The sequence below is a fragment of the Pleurodeles waltl genome, chromosome 7 (genome assembly GCF_031143425.1).
Source record: "Pleurodeles waltl isolate 20211129_DDA chromosome 7, aPleWal1.hap1.20221129, whole genome shotgun sequence".
Classification (NCBI taxonomy): domain Eukaryota; kingdom Metazoa; phylum Chordata; class Amphibia; order Caudata; family Salamandridae; genus Pleurodeles; species Pleurodeles waltl.
In genome coordinates, this window is record NC_090446.1 from 306,535,850 (window position 1) to 306,558,178 (window position 22,329).

At 44.1% G+C, this 22,329-nt stretch overlaps 1 protein-coding gene across 3 annotated transcripts in view; it reads left to right on the plus strand.

Moving 5' to 3' along the window:
• The window catches only part of RPRD1B (regulation of nuclear pre-mRNA domain containing 1B), a 187,673-nt gene that overhangs the window by 73,721 nt on the left and 91,623 nt on the right, over positions 1–22,329 (plus strand). The window lies entirely within an intron of this gene.

Genomic DNA, 22,329 nt, shown 5'->3' on the forward strand with positions numbered 1-22,329 from the left:
ATCATTTGGTAGTGTGGTCTCGTAATTCGCATTTTTAAATTATGTAGACACAGCTTATTGGAAATGTATGTGCATAAACCTACTTTTGGTCTACCGTGCTTAGTCTGTACTGCAGGTGTGTGGAATGTCTTACAGCCATTTATGTGAACAGGGTTTAATGCCCAAGTCTCCTGGAGGCATATGCAGGAGAAATCTTCTATAAAGTTCACCCAGAGCTCGTTATCAATCTTACTAATTAGGCCTGCCACGGTCCAAAAAAGTATGGCTATTTCCATGTTCTGATGAAATTGGGAACACTCATTATCTGTGATTGGTGGGGGTATGCCGCCATCTGTTGTATAGATTGCTATCGAAAGGGGATCTCTCTGGTTCGACTGGGTCTCTGCGGTGTTCCTATTGGATACCATTGCATGCAGTGTATCTCCCCTGTTTATACTAGGCCCTTCTGTGTTTGCTTCTGGGACCACTTCATAAAAGGAGTCTTTCTTATTCATGCTGAGTCAATCCAGACCTTCAAGTGTTGTAAAAGGTTGGAATCTATTGCTAGAAAGAAAGGTGTCTGGACTGTTTAAGGATTGGTTGCTTACTTGATTGTAGGTTCCTAAGGTTTTTGGTAGAAAAATCCCAAGGGTAGTAGGGAGATTCCTTGGTAGGTGGCTTGTTGTAGGAAGTTGGCTCTGTATGCACTATTTCAAAGTAAGGAATAGTATGCACAGAGTCCAAGGGTTCCCCTTAGAGGTAAGATAGTGGCAAAAAGAGATAATACTAATGCTCTATTTTGTGGTAGTGTGGTCGAGCAGTAGGCTTATCAAAGGCGTAGTGTTAAGCATTTGTTGTACATACACACAGGCAATAAATGAGGAACACACACTCAGACAATTCCGGGCCAATAGGTTTTTGTATAGAAAAATATCTTTGCTTAGTTTATTTTAAGAACCACAGGTTCAAATTCTACATGTAATACTTTGCATGAAAGGTACTGCAGTTAAGTACTTGAGGAACTTTGAATAATCACAATAGAATATATACTTTTCAAATAAAACACATATAGCTATTTTTAAACTAGACAGTGCAATTTTCACAGTTCCTAGGGGAGGTAAGTAATTGTTAGTTCTTGCAGGTAAGTAAACTACCTACGGGGTTCAGATTTGGGTCCAAGGTAGCCCACCCTTGGGGGTTCAGAGCAACCCCAAAGTTACCACACCAGCAGCTTGGGCCGGTCAGGTGCAGAGTTCAAAGTGGTGCCCAAAACACATAGGCTTCAATGGAGAAGGGGGTGCCCCGGTTCCAGTCTGCCAGCAGGTAAGTACCCGCGTCTTCGGAGGGCAGACCAGGGGGAGTTTTGTAGGGCACCGGGGGGGGACACAAGTCCACACAGAAAGTACACCCTCAGCAGCGCGGGGGCGGCTGGGTGCAGTGTACAAACAAGCTTTGGGTTTGTAATAGGAATCAATGGGAGACCAAGGGGTCTCTTCAGCGATGCAGGCAGGCAAGGGTGGTGGCTCCTCGGGGTAGCCACCTCCTGGGCAAGGGAGAGGGCCTCCTGGGGGTCGCTCCTGCACTGGAGTTCCGATCCTTCAGGTCCTGGGGGCTGCGGGTGCAGGGTCTTTTCCAGGCGTCGGGATCTGGGAATCAGACAGTCGCGGTCAGGGGGGCCTCGGGATTCCCTCTGCAGGCATCGCTGTGGGGGCTCAGGGGGGACAACTTTGGTTACTCACAGTCTCGGAGTCGCCGGGGAGTCCTCCCTGAAGTGTTGTTTCTCCACCAGTCGAGTTGGGGTCGTCGGGTGCAGAGTTGTAAGTCTCACGCTTCTGGTGGGAAAGGCTGTTGTCTTGAAGTTGCTTCTTTGGAAACAAAGTTGCAGTCTTTGGTGAACAGGGCCGCTGTTCTCAGGAGTTTCTTGGTCATTTTAGAGCAGGGCAGTCCTCTGAGGATTCAGAGGTCGCTGGTCCTGGGGAAAGCGTCGCTGGAGCAGTTTTCTTCCGAAGGGGGGGGGGGGAGACAGGCCGGTAGAGCTGGGGCCAAGGCAGTTGGTGTCTCCATCTTCTCTGCAGGGATTTTCAGCTCAGCAGTCCTCTTCTTCTTAGGTTGCAGGAATCTCAGTTCGTAGGTTCAGGGGAGCCCCTAAATACAGAATATAGGGGTGTGTTTAGGTCAGGGAGGGCAGTAGCCAATGGCTACTAGCCCTGAGGGTGGCTACACCCTCTTTGTGCCTCCTCCCAAGGGGAGGGGGTCATATTCCTATCCCTATTGGGGGGATCCTCCATCTGCAAGATGGAGGATAACTAAAAGTCAGAGTCACTTCAGCTCAGGTTGCCTTAGGGGCTGTCCTGACTGGGCACGGGGGCGGCCGGGTGCAGTGTGCATACAAGCGTCCGGTTTGTAATAGGAATCAATGGGAGAACAAGGGGTCTCTTCAGCGATGCAGGCAAGGGGGGGGGTGCTCCTCAGGGTAACCACCACATGGGCAAGGGAGAGGGCCTCCTGGGGGTCACTCCTGCACTGGAGTTCGGATCCTTCAGGTCCTGGGGCTGCGGGTGCAGAGTCTTTACCAGGCGTCGGGATCTGAGGAACAGGCAGTTGCCGTCAGGGGGAGCCTCGGGATTTCCCTCTGCAGGCGTTGCTGTGGGGGCTCAGGGGGGGCAACTCTGGCTACTCACGGTCTCGCAGTCGCCGGGGAGTCCTCCCTGAAGTGATTGTTCTCCACAAGTCGAGCCAGGGGCGTCGGGTGCAGAGTAGCAAGTCTCATGCTTACGGCGGGAAACGCAAGTTGTTTTAAAGTTGCTCCTTTGTTACAAAGTTGCAGTCTTGGGTGAACAGAGCCGCTGTCCTCAGGAGTTCTTGGTCCTTCTAGAGCAGGGTAGTCCTCTGGGGATTCAGAGGTCGCTGGTCCTTGGGGAAAGCGTCGCTGGAGCAGTGTCTTTAGAAGTGGGGAGACAGGCCGGTAGAGCTGGGGCCAAAGCAGTTGGTGTCTCCGTCTTCTCTGCAGGGATTTTCAGCTTAGCAGTCCTCTTCTCCTTAGGTTGCAGGAATCTGAGTTCCTAGGTTCTGGGGAGCCCGTAAATACTAAATTTAAGTGTGTGTTTAGGTCTGGGGGGGTTAGTAGCCAATGGCTACTAGCCCTGAGAGTGGGTACACCCTCTTTGTGCCTCCTCCCAAGGGGAGGGGGTCACATTTCTATCCCTATTGGGGGAATCCTCCATCTGCAAGATGGAGGATTTCTAAAAGTCAGAGTCACCTCAGCTCAGGACACCTTAGGGGCGGTCCTGACTGGCCAGTGACTCCTCCTTGTTTTTCTCATTATCTCCTCCAGCCTTGCCGCCAAAAGTGGGGCCGTGGCCGGAGGGGGCGGGCAACTCCACTAGCTGGAATGCCCTGTGGTGCTGGAACAAAGGGGGTGAGCCTTTGAGGCTCACCGCCAGGTGTTACAGCTCCTGCCTGGGGGAGGTGATAGCATCTCCACCCAGTGCAGGCTTTGTTACTAGCCACAGAGTGACAAAGGCACTCTCCCCATGTGGCCAGCAACATGTCTCGAGTGTGGCAGGCTGCTAAAACCAGTCAGCCTACACAGGTAGTTGGTTAAGGTTTCAGGGGGCACATCTAAGGTGCCCTCTGGGGTGTATTTTACAATAAAATGTACACTGGCATCAGTGTGCATTTATTGTGCTGAGAAGTTTGATACCAAACTTCCCAGTTTTCAGTGTAGCCATTATGGTGCTGTGGAGTTCGTGTTTGACAGACTCCCAGACCATATACTCTTATGGCTACCCTGCACTTACAATGTCTAAGGTTTGGCTTAGACACTGTAGGGGCACAGTGGTCATGCACTGGTGCCCTCACCTATGGTATAGTGCACCCTGCCTTAGGGCTGTAAGGCCTGCTAGAGGGGTGACTTATCTATACTGCATAGGCAGTGTGAGGGTGGCATGGCACCCTGAGGGGAGTGCCATGTCGACTTACTCGTTTTGTCCTCACCAGCACACACAAGCTGGCAAGCAGTGTGTCTGTGCTGAGTGAGGGGTCCCCAGGGTGGCATATATATGCTGCAGCCCTTCGAGACCTTCCCTGGCATCAGGGCCCTTGGTACCATGGGTACCAGTTACAAGGGATTTACCTGGATGCCAGGGTGTGCCAATTGTGTAAACAAAAGTACAGGTTAGAGAATGAACACTGGTGCTGGGGCCTGGTTAGCAGGCCTAAGCACACTTTCAATTCAAAACATAGCATCAGCAAAGGCAAAAAGTCAGGGGGTAACCATGCCAAGGAGGCATTTCCTTACACTTGTCTAACTCCTAATTCACGAATAATGCTGTCCACTAAGTTTGGGGATTTGAATGAAAGGACCACACAATCTCCTTCCAATTCTTTCTCCCTGCTTCTATCCACTTGACTCTTCTGACCATTTTTATATCATCAAAAAGGGCCCCCGTCCTTCCGGAACCCAAACGTGTTCCTATCGAGTTCAAAGCCTTATTCCTCAACTAAACCCACATTTCCCGCTGTTGGTCACCTATAGAAGGAACGTTTGCCAAGACCACCACGTATGGAGTTGCCTCCGGAGGAAGGTGTAGAAAGTCGCTTGGAGTGTATATGGACTTCAAAGGTCTTATTCCACTACGTTGGCTCCCTCCTATGTTTGGCTGGAACTGGTTTGTCCTGGCTAATGGTGGAATATTGGGTGCTATCATAGTTGATTTACAGCTAGTATTTGATGCTATTAAAGAGGGTTGTAATTTGGTCGTAGGCTTTGAGGACAGATTTGAGTGACTGGTATTTGATAGTATTAGTGGCGGCTGTAGTTTAATCAGGGTCTTTGAGGTCGAATATAGATCATCTGCCCTTGCATGGTAAGTTGTGTATTACTCACAGGGTTTAGAATCGGCAAAGGTATGCTAGAATCATGTTTCGCATGGTGCAGGCCCTCAGGATGTATAGACTTTATAATTCCTACGCCTGCATCAACCTTACTCTCCACCACTTTTAAGCGCTCCGTCAAGGACTCCAGTGAAGCCCCGATGGATGATTTCAAAGTATGTAATAAATCGTAAAGATTTGCAAGAAGGGTTTGAGTTGTGTCTGCTGAGTTACTTGGGAGTTTCTTTCGTGATGGTTTCTTGAATGGATGCCTACCAAGTGTAAATACTGAATCTTTCTTAGTCACTTTTTTAGAAATATCGGCTGCCTTCTCTACCACCGGCTTCCTTGGGCGTTTAGCTACAGGTGAAAGATCGTCCGGGTATAGATTAAGTCTGAGGTATTTTGAATACAACCATTTAAATACCTTGCTTCTCTATTCACTACCCCGTTATCACTCTGATTAGAATCGTCAGGTATCCCAGTATTCTTTGGTGGTTGGGTAGTATGTTCTTTAGGTATCAGCATTTTTCTTTCTACATTGGCAATTCGTTTGTCTGTCATACCCATTGCCCCTGAGATATATTTGAATATGGATGTACTATCTTTTAATTTTGGTGGGTGATTAAATGTTGAATGCTTTCTTTTTCCCATGTTCTAAATACTATCACTTTAATTCCAATATGGAGAAATGAGGATGTATAGATTGTACCAATTGGGTTGACTTACCAACCCCAAGGGAGCACCACCCCAATTAAATAAATTAGATAACTTGACCAAGACAATTAAATACACAATCAAAGTCGGTAATCAATATTTAGCGGACTGCTCAAAGATTAAAGTCAAGTATTTTATAAAAGAACGTTCTCACTTATGTGTCCTAGAATGATCCTGGAGTTGTGTCCCGCCGGGGACTGAAGATGAGCCAAAGAGGTACCAAGATGTTCCAAAAGTGCTGCCATCTGGCCCAGAAAGAGTGGGGCTTCTCCTTCCCCTCTCCGATTCAGTTGATGTTTTTGTTGTGAGGTTCTGGCCGCGGGCCCCCAGCGAGCAGATGTTAGAGGGAGGGCCCAGCCTAGCCTCTTCCAGGTGATGACGGGCCCGCCCTTTGCCCGGGCGCGTCCCACGAGGCGGGAGCGCTGTGCTCAATTTAAAGGGCCTTCCCTCAGCCCGGCCCAGCAGGAAGTAATTAGCGCGCCCCGCGTAGCGGGCGCACTACAGTCTTTGCAGGGGCTCCTCTCTGCCCCGGCTCCCCTTCACAGCGCGTCCCGCGAGGCGGGAGCGCTCTGCTCAATTTAAAGGGCCTTCCCTCTGCTCAATTTAAAGGGCCTTCCCTCAGCCGGCCCAGCAGGAAGTAATTAGCGTGACCCGCGAAGCGGACGCTACACAGTCTTTGCAGGGGCTCCTCCCTGCCCCGGCTCCTCTTCACAGCGCGTCCCCTGATCAGTTGAAATCCTCGAGCAGAATGCTGAGACTGGTAAATCCACATCTCACTCCTAAGGACTGCTGTTCTGCCTTGCAGTGATATAGGTAGGCCCAGGCTCGCTGCTAACCTGGAGCTGCAAGCAGAATCAGTACACCACTGCAGTTGACTTAATCTGGTTTACCTGCATGATAACGACTAGGCCCTGTACTAAGCTTGTTCAATCTAATGAAGGCCGTCCCTCTGGAAGATTCCAGGCAGATTCACTGACCATTCTTCTATGCTTAATTCTCGTCTCACCTTACACTTCTAGTTACCAATGTAAATTAAAAGGTCCAGCAGATCGTTTTGACCGTCAGTATTCATACTTCCACACTGACAGCACTGCTGCAATATGTGTGCTTTAATTTACATCAACAACCTTATCTTCTCATAACACTCTTTGTCTCAACCATACGTTTTCACCATTGGGTTATCCGCAGTGATGGCTCATTTGCAGCTTTGGCTGAATTATCAGCGGCCTTTAACGGGTACAGTACTAGGTACTGGCCTGCTATTGGTGTTTTTCGAGAATTTGCGCAGGCCATGTCTCTAGCAGCTGCAATAGCCGAGTCCTTTGGACCATGCTGAACTATAGCAGGTACCCACAATCCTTCCAAAGGAACACGACTAAACAGTGCTTGTGGAGTGCATGTCTAGTGCACTCTGACTTTACATTGGTAACAAGAAATGTAGGGAGGGATGAAGAATGCAGAAGATACATTGCTGTAATTTTTATACACCCGCTCCTATGCCCTCTCCCTTTCCATTCCCGACTGCTCAAGCCTATTTAGATCGGGTCCTACTGGAAGGCAGTTTAGAAAATAAGCATGCGTCTTAACATTCATCTTTGACAATGTTTGACTTTAGCTTTTTGGTACCTTCCCTTGCTGGCCACAAGATGGCAATATTACTTATTTTTTTTAATGATAAACAAATTTTTATTGTTTTCTGAGAAAAGGAAGACAGTAAACAAAATAGTAAAGCACATCGAGCAATTTGAATAAAGCATTCATGATACATTGTGACATTAAATAATGATACTGATAACAGTAGTAATTATAATTGTGTTGTTGCTCCCCAGGTGACACCGATATTGGGACAAAGTTTGAGCTAAAGGGTGGACCATAATATGTTTTAGTACTACAAGATGGCAATATTATCACACCTTCGGAGCCCAGTATGCTCTGGGCCAACTACGACTGATAATGCAATGCTTGCATCGCTTATTCCATACAGGGTTTCTAGATAGGCAGATAACCATTGAAGTCTCCTTAGCCTGCGGAGTGATTAGCTATGCATGCAACATATTGAAAAGTCAGACGATAGAATATTGTGCAGTATTGCACACAGATGCAGTCGGCCCTCTGCCAAAGCAAAAAGCACTAAATTTTTTAGGGTCGAGCGCACAAGCGCTCCGTACCTGTTGTAATCTCTTTTTGGGCTTTTAACCACACCCATGTCACATTTTCATCAGTTTGTGGGCTTGCTTTTTACAATCGTTTCATTTCATTAGTGAAAGGCATGCACACGTCATGCCTTTTCCGGTGTTTAGCCCTCCTTGAGCGCACCGGTAAACTACTGAAAACATACGAGGCTCCATGTTTTCAGATTGGTTTCTGCACTACTTTATCTTTTTATTTTCCACGCAGCAAGATCGCACTGGGTTGTACATAGCGCGATCACGCTCATGTTTTTTTCTTTTAATTTATGTGGCAAGAAAAGTCCGTTAGGAGTTTACAATGCTAATAGCTCTAGCTCGAATAAATGCGAGACCCGATACGCTGCAAATGCTTGTTTTGATTTGAAACCTGTCAGACTTACTTTGATAGTGACATCTCTTATCATACGGCACTTTATTCAGTTGATAGTATAAAATCATGTATGTACTGCAAGGTAGCACGTTAGAAGCGTTACATTTAATGCACACTCCTGTATGAACTGCCTCTTGGGGAGAATAAGGTGCTACAGGAATAATTTATAATTTTTGGAGTAACTTATATTTCGTTTGCATTGCTTAATAATATTGAACTTTATAATAATGCATCTCCTTGGACGATGACTGCTGTATTTAAAGATAATGGCGGTTGCAGAAATTTGCGTGGCATATATATATATATATAATTTATTTTATTTTTGTAATTTTTTTTTAAATCATAGACGCTCTAATTCTCCAGTTTTTCTGCAACTCTTTCATATGCATTCTCCTGTTTGTTCCTGAATGATTTGCGTTTCATGAGCAAGACATTCTTATAATGCTTGAACTGGATTCTGTACGGGTCAACATGTTCCTTTATTTTCGGTACATTTTCTTTCCAGATAACATATAGAGGTTCTGGCACATTTTCCATTTAGACCTCGCACTTGCATACTCGTTTATGTGCATAAGAGATGACATGTTTACATTTTTTTTGGTTAAAGTAGGTCTCGTTAATACATTGAGTAATCTGTCAGTAAATCTTAACCATCGATAGAACCTGCGCTGCTGAGTCAAATGGCTGGATTATATGCTAGTAGTTTTAATTACATAGCGGCCTACACGTCCTCATAACAAATCGTTTGAAGTGATGATTTCCCAAATCTCATGAAAGGCATACGAAGATAGGTACTACATAAAGAGCAAGTGACCCTTTATCATACCCTACTAATCCAAAACTGCTGCACTTCTGCACTGAATGAATAGGTGTAAGCATGGATATTAATCCAAGCTAATGTTGAAGCTAGCAGCAAATCTTAAAGAGGCTGAGGTGTATGTCACTGCCTCTTAATTGGAGACAAACCTGTTTGCCTTCACACATTTTGTTGCATGTCAAATTTAAGACCGACTTCTATCGACAATGCTACCTGCCATTCTGCTTGTAGACCACCTTTTGCACGGTCCGAGACGATCCATCTTGGAATTTGTATAGGCTGTATACATGAGAGATTCTTTGGGGTGACTCCTACCCAACAAAGTAAAGCAAATTTAACAAAACGTGCCCCCAACATTATTTACAGATAAATCTTCTCCACCCTGAATAAAGCTATGACACACCCGTTCTTTGCCTATGTTTTACCATAATTCCCTATGAAAGATGGGGGAACAATATATTGATTCATATGAAAATCTGAGATGATATTTGGCATGAACGAAGGAAAACGACATGAAACATTTGCCTCTGGCGACAACCCAAAATAAGGTTGTTTACCCATGGCACTTAGCAGAAATGACAGTTTTAAGGGATTCTTAAAGGAGGCTCAAAATCTGTGACAGTCCTAACAAGGTGGCACGATCCCAACAAGGATTTGAAACTAACCCAGGTTTATGAAATTGCAAATTCCACCAAGCTTTGATACCTAGAGCTCCAATAGTGTGACATCTATTCTTGGTTCCCTGAAAATAACAATAACTACAATCTCGCACCTAAGTATGGGCTTGTACTCTTTTCTGAGAAAATGTAAAACTTTCATTATGTTTGCAAGGCAGGCACCATAGAGAAATTGCACCACTTTGAACAGCAAGAACCCCAAAACGGAAGGATGTTGGGGTAGAAAGACGACTGGTTAAATGGAGCTCCAGCAGTACATCTTTAGAGACTCAATTGCCCTGGAGGCCTGCTACATTTCCTACCAAAGTCAACGTTTGTTGAAGGTGGTGGACAAAATATTCTTCCCACCTCTTTGGAGAAGGTGAGACAAACAACCCTTTCCTTACCTCTAGCCACCAAGGGAAGAAGTGATGTTCTTGATCTTGATGTGGAACCACAGAATGATATTTCATTCTTCATCCTCATTTAACGGATAGCTCTTGAAAAGAATTGACATAGGCCTGAGAGGGGTAGGGTTCTTGGTATGGGACGGGTACTGGTGACCCTAGGGTGATTGGGGGGGGGGGAGTGTGGAAAATACCAATCTTTGTTTTTTTTTTTCTCTGGAAAGGTGCAGAGGAAAAAGGAAGTTTCTTGGCAGCAAGGAAGCTCCTACAAACCTGCTGGAACATATTCTAACACTGGTTTAAGGTGGCAAACAACCTCCAACTCTTTAGTCAGCGAGTACATTTTCTACAATTGGAATTTAAAGTTCTTTCAGTTAAAGCAGGTTGGTGGCTGCACTGAGGAATACTTTCCAAGATACTACTGCCTCAAATTCTCAACTTAGTTCTCGCCTCATAGATTTAGATAAAACATTCTGTTCTGACCATATCCTCCATTCTCCTTATGAAGCCCTATGTCTCATTTTATGGCCATTCAAATTGCAGATAGTTGTTTAAGCCATTTCCTTCCATTGATGAAAGACCACATGCATGCAGGATGGGCCCTGCTTGGCTCCTTGTCCTTTCATGAGGGCACACCAGGATAAAGATTCTTTCTCATTCCAGGTTCCACAGCATCCGAGTATCGAACCCATCTTTTCCCATTATACTATAAAAGGGTATGTGCCCCTGTAAATGTTTCGACTGCTGACTCAAGCTGCCCCAGAATGAGCTGGAGCTGGGTTGCTAAATTTCCGATGCCTGAACAAAAAGTGTGGGTTAGCCAAGAGTCTATCTTGCAAGTAACATTGAGTGTCATGCACTTTTCACAGCCTTCATCCTGTGTAGAGTACCACTTGGTAAAAGCTAAACCTGAAAATGGACTGTGCGCTACTTCAAATCATAGCAGTGAAACTCTTCCACGCTATTGACAGAATGTCAAACTTTGTTTGGCTTGTCCGTCTGAATATAATTTGGAAGCACTTGATTACGAGTTAACAGATTTACAGAAATGTTGACAAAAAGACCATTAAATAAATCCTGACATCCACGCACTTAGTAAGCATTCATCTTGGAAAAAAATATTTCAACATTAAAAAGTAATCTCAGATATTGATAGGCTCTGCAAAATATCCTTCACACCAACTTAATCTTGAGTACTTGTGGTAACTGTTTCTTTTGTAATGCAAAAATTCCCGAAATTATTCTATAATGCTGAAACACTTAATGACATGCTTCTTGATGCAAAAAATGTAGGACGGCTAGGCATGAGCAACACGAATAAGCCAGTATGATTCTGTTTTTGGCCTGCGATTTTTGTGCTGTATTTTTACCACAGATTTCAACCTTCAGCCTTACAGTACCGGTTGCCCCTTTCACATTTCCTGTAATTTCACTTAAAGGTTTCGTAAATTTCATGTAATTAGGCAAAAGCAAATTACAATAATTTCGCATACGCCTAATTTCTTGGTCCCAGAACCACCCAAATATACCCAGTAATTCAGTTGTACACAATTAACCAGCATGGTCAACGCCAATAAGTCTGACTTTACAAGAATGTTATATGGCAGTATAAAGCATTACAAGTAAATAGCGTGTGAATTAATATGTATTTGCGCGCACTCAAATAACTGTAGAAAAATAAAGGTGTCGGTTTAAAGATCAGGTGACCGTGCCCTCCGAAAGGAAATCACGTTTTTGATTTTGTGGAAGCACACTGCTTCTCCCCAATCAAAATGTGTACTCCTGTTTCCAACGTGTGGGCAAAGCCAATCCCCTTCTCTAGTAATGTTTACCGAATTGTCAGGGGCTACTGCTACGCTGTCAAGCCAGAGTATAAAAACCCTCAAGAATACTCATTAGTCTTTGAAACACTAGATGGCAGTAGTGCACCATAAAATGCTTCTTTCTGGACTGGTCACATTACTTATTAACAAGCTTAGAAATGTAACAGATTTCTCGTATAATCATGAAACAAACTCTTAAAGAAATATTTTCATTGCATATAGGAGTCGCCGCATGATTCAGGTGGGAGCCACATTTCATGAGATAATAAAATTGGTGTAGCCTTCGAGCGCAAGTTGAAGGTTTTCCAAACCACTGACTGCCTTTACTTCAGCACATTTAACTTAGAGCTTGAGGCTACCTATGCTGTGTTACTAGAAGTAACCTTAATTGATATGGCGAACGTACCTCATCAGACCCTGAAACAATCTGCCCTACACCACTTCACTACATGCTACTGTACAACATGGCACACTCCTCCACTCAAATCTAGCCACTCTTCTCTGTACCACTGCACTCTATGCCACTGAACTCAACCATGCAATAGTCCACTCCGTCATGCATCACTCCACGCCACTTCACTCTACTCTGAAAAAATATACGCCAGCGTACTGTATACCACTACACTCTATGCCACTGTACTCTGCATTGTTCCACTCTACTCCGCATTGTTCCACTCTATTCCACTCTACTGCACTCTATGCTAGTACACTGTAAGCCACTCCACTCTACGTACTGGACTCTACACCACTCCTTGCCATTCCACTCCTCTCTTGGATGCCGGTGCTTTGTCTCAATGCAGTTAGTGCCAATGCACTCTACATCACTTTATTCAAAAGGGATACACTATACCACTCTACTCTACGCCAGTCTACTCTTCACAACTGCACTGTATGCCACTATATTCTACTCTGCAGCACAGTATGCCATTCTACGGCATTGTACTGTAGGCCATTCTACACCACTGTACTATAATCTGCACTACTATATGCCACTCTGCTGCACTAGACACCAATGCACTCTATGCCAAAATACACTACAACAGTCTAAGCTACTGTACACCACTACAGTCTGACACCGCACTCTATGCCTCTCTACCATGTGCCATGCTAATCTTTGCCAGTGCACTCTTACCCTGCACCACAGCACATTTCACCTCAGCACTGTACACTGCTATTCCACTCTATGCCACTCCACTCTTTACTTTGCAACACTGCTTTACACCCACTGCACTTCATACCACTACCTTATGCCACAGCACTTTACCCTGCACCACTCCACTCTGCCACTTCATGCTACTCTGAAAGAATCTACTCTACACCAGTGCACTGGATGCTGCTCAGCACCACTCAACGCCACTGCTCTCTTTGCCACTCTCCTCTGCACCACTCAATGCCACTGCGCTCTACGCCACTACTCTATGCCGCTCGGCTTTATACACCACAACTCTATCCTGAGCCACTCTACACCACTTCACTCTGAAACATTGTACTCTACACCGCTGCACTCTGTCACTACATTATACGCACTACTCCACTTTGCACGACTCCACTCTACACCACTGCACTCTACATTGCGCCACTCTACTCTACACCATTCTAATCTATGCCACGGTGCTCTATGCCACTCTGCTCTAAACTACTCCACCCTACACCAGCTACTGTACACCACTACACACTACTCTACATTCTATATATATGGTGGTCGCCAGTAGGTATAGTTGGGACCTAGTTTCCGTAGAAAAAACACTTGTTGACTTGCCTATATCTTTGGCACCGTTTAGTGAATCTTCACAAAATATCCTAGAAAAAGTGCCCTGTGGTGTCTTGTTGTGCATGGAAAGTTTCGGGACGATCAGTCAGACGAGGGCAGAGAAAAAGGAGGGGTGCCAAAAAAAGTGTGTTAATTCCCATTGACCTAGCCATCCTGCAGCCCAATCTGCTGGATCGAATTACACCAGATTTGGCAACAAAAGTAACTTGGTTTGCTAATCGCCCTTTTTTTAAAATTTGGTGTAAATCAGTAGTTTACGGGAAATTAAATGAATTCCAAATTTGTATATCTACGGTCCTGGTGGCTTCGTGAATACTGCTGATCTCATGCAGGGATCTGATTGGCTGCCAACACTTCAGCCAGGAAGTGTTGGCAGCCATTTTTAGACTCCGCTTCAAGGGAGTTACTTGAATAAACAAAACAAAAAAGAAAAATGGGGCAGGGTACGTTTACCCTAACCTTAGTGCAGGGGTACCGCACTACCTCCCTGGGGCAACATACTTAATATAGGGAGGGGGGATCCTGCTGACCCACCACCCTCTCCTAGGGACCGCTACCTCCAGGGGCTAAGTCTATAAACTATGCAGGAGGCCTCGTGGCCTCATGCACCCGGGGTCCACCACCTCCCTGGGTCTATGTATATGAAGTATGCTGGGGGTGTGTGCACCCACCCATCCCCCTGAAAGCTCACACTGAGTAAAAGCAAACACTCTGCTTTCAGAAAGCTGGAGCTTTAAAACTCCTCCCACTTGCTGTACGTAGAGTTTTCATCTCTTTCTCTGGTCGCTAACATGCGGGCAGGGAAAGAGATGACAACATTGCTCCTTTATGCAGGGAGGTGCTATCTGCAGTAGCTCCCTGAGTCCGGGAGCAGTGCGGGTTCCAGCAGGAGACAGGGGCCGGCTGGGACCGCATGGAGCCTTCAGGCTTTCCCCATAGTCCCCATAAGCACTTAATTCTGTAAAGTTCAGATACTAAGTGTTTTCTTTGCAGTTCCACCACGTATAGATTTCTAATGAAAATGCACAAGGAACAATCACATTGGCAAAGTTACAACCTCGAGGTCAAGACATTTCCTCGGCATCCTATAGGCTGCTTTAGTGTAGGAGATTCACTATGCATTTACCAAACTAAGTAACACTTACTAATTAACCAGTAGAAAGCATTCGAGTTGGGTAGACATTTTGCGCAAAATAGTGGCTTTTTTTTGGATAAATATGCATTACAGGATTCATTTACAGGATTCATTTACAGGATTCATTTACAGTAATTAAACCACAATGGAAAGCACTCAGGTGCTCAAGTTGAAGCTCCACTTCTGTAAAATATTAATCATCCAGTTTTCTAGTGCGTAGGCAAGTGTTTTTCTGTGCATTTTCACCTTGAACAGTTTATCTGTAAACCTTGATGGAGGTGTTTGCATCATTGCTTTTTTTGAGCCCAATATCTCATGTAGTGACTGTGATAAGTTGGTTCTTTCTTGTCAACTGCTGCTGAGAGCCAACCCAGCTGCACACCACTGAAGGCTATGTGTGACATGGGTTTGGCCGCTGACCAGACCCTGCTGCCAACCCCCCACTTTGCACACCAAAGGGCGTGTGTGGCATGGGGTTGGGTGGTTAGAAGAGGTTGGCCACAGGCCCTGGCCGCAGTGGTTGGATTGACGTATAGTAATTAAAATTACTTTACATTAACAGAAACATAGAATTTTACTTAAACCAAAGGTTACAGGGACGTTATATTTTGACTCTCATTGTAAACGTATAAAAAACATAAACATTCAGCAGTTATAGGTAGTTAGTTATTTTAAGTAACTATAACTCGTACCCTAAGATAACTTTAACTCTCGCCTTCGCCATACACTACTAATAACCCCACATGTTGCAACACTCATGTCATCTTTGATAACATCATTGATAATATAAATGTAATATTTCCAGTAAAACAATTGAGAAAACTGTGCAATGCAGGTGCTTGAGTTATAGTCATCTTAGAGCACGAGTTATAGTTACTTCAAAAAACTCTATAACTGCTGAATTTCTTTGTTTTGCATGTTAAAAATGTAAGCCTAACTATAATATCCCTGTAACCTTCGTTTTTTGAGTGGATTTCTTTGTTTAAAAAAAATAATCTATTTCCTACCTATAAAGTCCTTGTAACCTTTGTTTTTTTTCAGTGAATTTCTATTTTTTTTTTAACATTAAATAATGTTAGATACTTTTTGTAAATCCTTTCACAGCAAATGCATGCCTACCCACTATAAGCACCCCTTCACCATACGTCACACATGGCTTGGCCTTGCGCAGTAGGGTTGGCCCGCAAGGCCTGTCCTGTGTCCAGGCCTTGTGACCTACCCCTTATAAGCACCCAACTATTTTTAGGGTTTAAGGTGGGTATGGGTTTTTGCGTGATAAGTGGTACCTTTAGAGTTAGGGTAGATGTGGGGTTTTTGGTGGTAATGGATTTTTTAGGGTTTAGGTTGGGTCTGGGTTTTTAGGTGGCAAGGGTAGTTTTGGGTTTAGGGTGTGTATGAGTTTTTGGGTGGCATGGGTAATCTTAAGGTTTAAGATGGTATAGGTTTATGGGAGGCAAGGGTAATTTAAGGGTTCTTCTGCATAAGGCCTGGTCCTGTAGTGTTGTTGGTGCATTCTGGCAGGAGGTGATTTCCAAGGCTACATAACTAGAGTTGGAGGTTATTCCTTTGTCTTGTCTCCTGGGAGTGGTGCGCAGGCCACAGGGCAGAGGGGTGGCCTATAGATTGGTACAGTTAGCGTTAGTCTTGGCTAAGCGTAGAGCAGCGAATAACTGAATGAGTGTGTGGACCCCTGGAACATCTCATTGGTTGCAGGATTTGCTGGAATGGGGGGCGGCGGAGGAACAACATATGAGTATGACACGCAGCGATGATAGGGCACTCATTGATGTTGCTACATGGGGCGCTCTGCTGGAAAAGTTCACTGAAGAGGGGGACTTAGGTTCTGTGAATAGCAGTGGGACGGTGGGGGGCAGGGACACATGATCTTCCTCTTCTCACTCTTGACGACCAAATGCGGACTTTAGTAACCTGGATTGGTTAAGCTATGAAACGTCTGGTCTCATTGGGATGTTGGACGGGGGGCTTTTGGGATTCAGGGTGGGTCAGGGGTGTGGCTCTGTTTCCCCTGAGGATAAAATGCTATGTTCGCACTTCAGACATCGTTCTCTGTTGGTACAATACTGCTCTGTTACACCTGCACTGTGTTGAGTTATTATACAAGTTTGTAATGTTTTCATTGGAAAATAAAAACTGATAAAAAATAATGAAGTAAAACTGATAAAAAATAATGAAGTAATATGCATTTTCGTTTTTAACCTTGTGAGAATCTGTGCTTTCATGAATGTCATTATCGTGTTTTCCATCCGCTTACACATAGTAGAATGTTTTTCTGAGCACATCTTTCACTTCCAATTTAGGATTGAGATGAAAATTATCATTTCGCAACTTGCTGTGTAAATAACAGATCGTGCCTTTAAACGCTTTCCAATTATCATTTTAGTTCCCAGGCAAAAATCAACAAACAATTCATTTCCTGCTCGACATATTTTCAGTTACGTGAACTAGAATGACTACAGTCTCCGGACCCTATATTTCGGGCTACGTCAGCAATGTAAGAACCTTGATAGGCATCCACTCACCATATCCTGACGGAGTACTGCCTTCCATTATGGAGTAGCACCAAGTGCTTTGGAAGTCAGTGACATTATGTTATCCTCCAGTGTAAGTACACACACAGGAAATCAGTATTTTCTTGCTAACTTCAAATTTCCAGTCCTTAATGCCGGGCACTGTCGCTATTTAGAAATGAGATACACAAATCCTTGGTCATTAATAGCGACGTGCCTCACTGCCGTTGCAGCGTTAGGGTCAAGACCAGAACCCTCACAATAAACCATCAAAGAAAATGCTGCACTCCCGGAGCCGTATCATTATTTATTCACTTGGTAAAAACTTTTAAACAGACACCACAACGCATTTCGACAAAATGTTTTTAAAGATTAAAAACGAAATTACTTCATTATTTGAAGTTAAACGTTTGTGCAAAAGAAAGAAGTGCTGTCATTGTTCCCAGGTGTGGAATATTCGTGGACTCCAAATCCTAGAATGCTGGGTATAGAGGTAGATGGCAGGAAAGAGATGGAGAGAGCAGATGAAACCACCTGGAAGACGACGTTTTGTCAAAACGCGTTGTGGTGTCTGTTTGAAAGCTTTTGCCAAGTCAATAAATATTAAGGATACGGCTCCGGGAGTGCAGCGTTTTCTTTGATGGTTTATTGTGAGGGTTCTGGTCTTGACCCTAACGCTGCACCGGCAGTGAGGCTCGTCGCTATTAATGACCGAGGAGAGAGAGAGAGGTATACCTCTACCAATTATACCTCTACAGCAAAACATTTGTTGTAAAGGCATGCAGGATTCCGTCTTCCAACCATCATATTTCAGGGTACAGCTTAACTCTGCTAATTTAGACTGTTGAGCAAAGAGTTCTGACTTCTGTTTTCCATATATATGTAGCCCAGGTTCTTCCTTCCTTACAGATTTCTGTTTTTGTAGCCTTTCACCACGCCCATCACTTTCATTTGTTCCTTGGCCTGCCTTTCAAAATTCCCTTGAGTTCATAGTTAAATGCCTTAGGTTTGTCCTGCCCTGAGGCTGCTTTGTTACTGCCTTGGAGACTGACCCTGTTACATGGATTATTGCATGATCGGCCACATACCTTAGTATCGTGCACTACTTTTTTTTATTTTTATTTTTATGCCTTTCCGCATGTTTTTGCTTCCTCTTCCTTGCTTTTGGTCTTGCCGTTGTTATTTTGTGGTGTTTGCAAGCTGAAATGTGGGGGTCTTCATGATTAATTAAATTATTTTTTTATTTTTTTTATTTTTTTTATTTCATATAGCGCGGACTCGGTCGGAGGATTACTTAACATGAGTACCATTTACGTGTGAAGTTTCATATAGTGATCGGCAGAGCGCTTTACTTGACTATAACTACCGTAGACGTTTAGCAATTGAAAAATGTATATAGCACATTTAAAAAAGGGAAAAAAAAAAAAAAAAACAGAAATCATCATCGTAGCTCTCCAGACATAGTTGAAGAGCCAATACTACAATATTAACTGCATTTCGAAAACTCACCCATACTGCTTTGTGGGGCATTACTTTTTCAAAACATATTTGCCCATGACTCAGCCTGTTGTGATCCTACCACAATGGGACCACCACCAAACCATTCAGCACAACACTCTTTCTATTTAGGTCATTTCTGGATCCACACACTAAGTTGGGGAGACCCCAAAATAATAACCTCCCCCACGATTTAGTGTCTTTTTAAGCTCTTACAGCTGGGAGAAGTTTGTGTTTGTAAGGGCGGTGATTTTAATACTTTTGCAATAGGCCTGTTAGACCTGAAAATGTGAAACACGCTAAACCCTGTAGGTGCTAAATATATGGTTACACTGCATTATGTTCTGCCATTCTGTTGTCATATGGTTATGCTCTCTAGGGGCTGACTATATGGTTACATGACCATGTTTCTTACAAATGCTTTGTTTATTGCGGTGGCCTCTAGTGTCTGTTCTGAGCATTACAGTCAAGATACTACTATATTCGCTGCACTCAAACTCGCCCCATAATGCATTGCGGAGGATTCCTTTTACAAAACATTTTTGCCCATAACTCACCCTCCGGTCCTCCTAGAACAGTGGGACCACCATCAAAACAGCAGGATGTGCTCTTTCTGGCAAGGTCATCTCTGGGTCCCCACAGTAGGTTGGTGGGGACCCCAAAATAATATTACAAAAAATATAATAATGGCAATGTTTTCATTTTTGCTGCAGATAGAGGAAGATGGTAAATGGAAGTGCTTTAGTTATATGCAGGACCAATGGAATTATGTGACAGAGACAACCAAATTATGCAGCAGAGTTGACCAATTTATGTGGCAAGAAAAGTCCAGTTATGCAGTTACAACACCAATATCTCTAATGCAAGCAAATGCGAGACCTTTTGCATTGCAAATACCTGTTCTGGAAAGCTGAGGGCCAACTATTGATGTCGCCCAACTATGAAAAATCACTTACCATAACAAAATAACATCTATTTGGTTTGCCACTGCTTGTTTTGAGTGGAGATGCACCTTGAACCTTTTTATATTTTTATATTTCTTCTATGGTCTACAGCACCTTATTGAGTTGTGTGTTTTTTTTTTTATTTATTTTGTTTTGGTCTAAAACTTCAACTACGTTGTCTATTTTTCTTCCTGGATATGGGAATATTATTAAATTTGCCTGTGCATGTATATATATTTGTGTGCACACACACAAACTCGCTACCCACCCCACACACACTCCCCCTCCCCTGTGGGGAGGCGCTTTGTTCATCTGTTGAGGGAAATGGCATAAATAGGAATAGTCAGCACAATTTCTTTTTTGTTGTTAAATATCTCCTGCTCGTCTTTAATTGTAACACTCCATTTTTATAATTAACATTTTTGTATTTTCCGGCTAAATGAGTACAGTTTTCAAAAGTATGTGTTTTTGGCAGTGATTTTTCTTTTGAAATTTTTATTGGAATAATTTTGGAAGCTTTTCAATTGTGTAAATGAAACCTTTAACACCAAAGAATGTTAAACTCGTTGTTTGGGATGGAGAATGAACCACATCCCTGATTGAGAAACCAGTGCAATAGCTCAGTCTCACTGTGATTATTCAGTTAAAAAGTAATCAGACATTTTAAACGTTAGTTTAAATGAAATTACGTGTCAATTGAGTATGAACACTAGCTACACACCAGTTTATTCTTCTAGACTCAAACACAAACCCGCCACATTCTTTATCCTTAAGACCTATATCTTGCAACTTGCAAAGTTAATCTCAACCCGGAGAAGGATGTTCAGGATAGTTACTAAGCAGTTCACCTGTTAGAAATTGGGCCTCTAGTTGGCAGAGGTGTGCACCCTGTCCACGAAGGGACCTCAATCCTAGTCAGGGCAAGACAATGACACAACATAAGTTATCTTGTGCTCACCCTCTGGTAGCTTGGTGCGGAGCAGGCAGGTGTAACTTAGAAGGCAACGTGGAAAGTACTTATGCAACACACACAAACAGTAACCACAGGAGGTACAACACAAAAAGAGACTCCACCTGGATGTAGAAAAACCAAAGTATGTTTATCTGGTTAATTTCGATCAGCACCATACAGATCTAAATTATAACTAGCGGAATAGTTGCTTTGCAGACTCAAAAATAAAGCAAGGCTGATCAGCGTATGCAGAGATCCAAGGGGGTGTTTATGGTCTCCGGTACTGTCCTGGTTGCACCCCTCTTAGGGCGCTGGGTTATGGTCAAGTGGAGCAAGGCTGCGCGGGTTGACTGTCGCAATGAACGGCAAAGGCTCAGCAGGGCCACTCTGGGTGTTTCACTAATGCAAGATGCACAGATAGGCAATTCCGCTCTGGTTCACTGAAAGTAGTGAATCGCAAAGGACGGCTAGGCCGCTCAGGGTAGTCTGCAGATGCAAGTGGCAAAGTTTGGAAAAGCCCCTTTGGATTGACAGACATTAGTGAGCAGCAAAGGAAAGCAGTGCCGCTCCGGCGGTTCAGATGCGGGCGGCAATGTTTGGCAAAGCCGCTCGGGTTGTGGTTTAAAGTGGCGAGCAGCAAAGGAAAGCAGGAGCCACTCTGGGTTTGAAGAACGAGTCTTGGGCTACCGGGCAGAGATAAGCAGGGCGGCACATCAAAGCAGGTCAGCAGTTCCTGCGAGCAATCAATCCTGGCAGAGTGGCAATCCTGGCACACAGCAGCACTTTCTTGAGTCCAGAAGTATTCCGATTTTAGTGGGTTGGGGACAACCCAGTACTTGTATTAGAAAGTTCCTTTGATGTGGGGGTGACTACAAGGAGTTCTTGTGAAGTACACAGGTCCTCCTTCGAGGTCAGCCTCGGATCTAGATCAACAGTGGGAGCAGCAGAAAGGGCCATTTCCAACACCATCAGTATGGCCTATGGATAGGACTCTAGAGTCGGAAGTTAGGGCCCCCCCAGTGATGCCATAACTGCCCCCCCTTCGCCATTTCAGCAGTGGTAACATCACCAGCAGTGTCAAAAAGACTGTGTGAAACCAAGCACATTGTTTCTTCTCCTAGATCTATTTGCCAGTTTTTTTATTGTCAGTTACTTTCATACCATAGTCTGTTTCCAGAGAGAAATATGCACTGAACTTTCAAATGTGCAGCCCATCTCTGTCCTTCAGTTAGCCCTGGTGCAAGAATATGACACTGCTAAGGTCAAATTGAGAGAGTCTAAGATTCATGTCTAGCTGAATATTGTTAGGATGTCCTCTGAAATCTATTATTTTTGTTATATAATATTTTTGGCTCTGCCATTTGCTCAAACTCATCAGTTTCTCTACAAAGTTGAGTGCCAGCGCAGCTAGAAGCTGTACTTTGTCATGGAGGAGTAGAAGCTGCATGCATACGTCCTCTTTTTATTTTTTATTTTTATTTTTTAATGAAATATAAAGGATGTAAAGCCTAGATAGTCTCCCCACCTTTCTAGAACAGTAAACTCTAGTGGCCTATCATCTGGTTTCACTAGTGAAAAGCAGTGGTCATAATTAAAGAACAGTGGACAAAAATTACATCAGATTAGCCTACCATTGTGATGCTAAATAAAGGTAATTTGCTAGGACTTA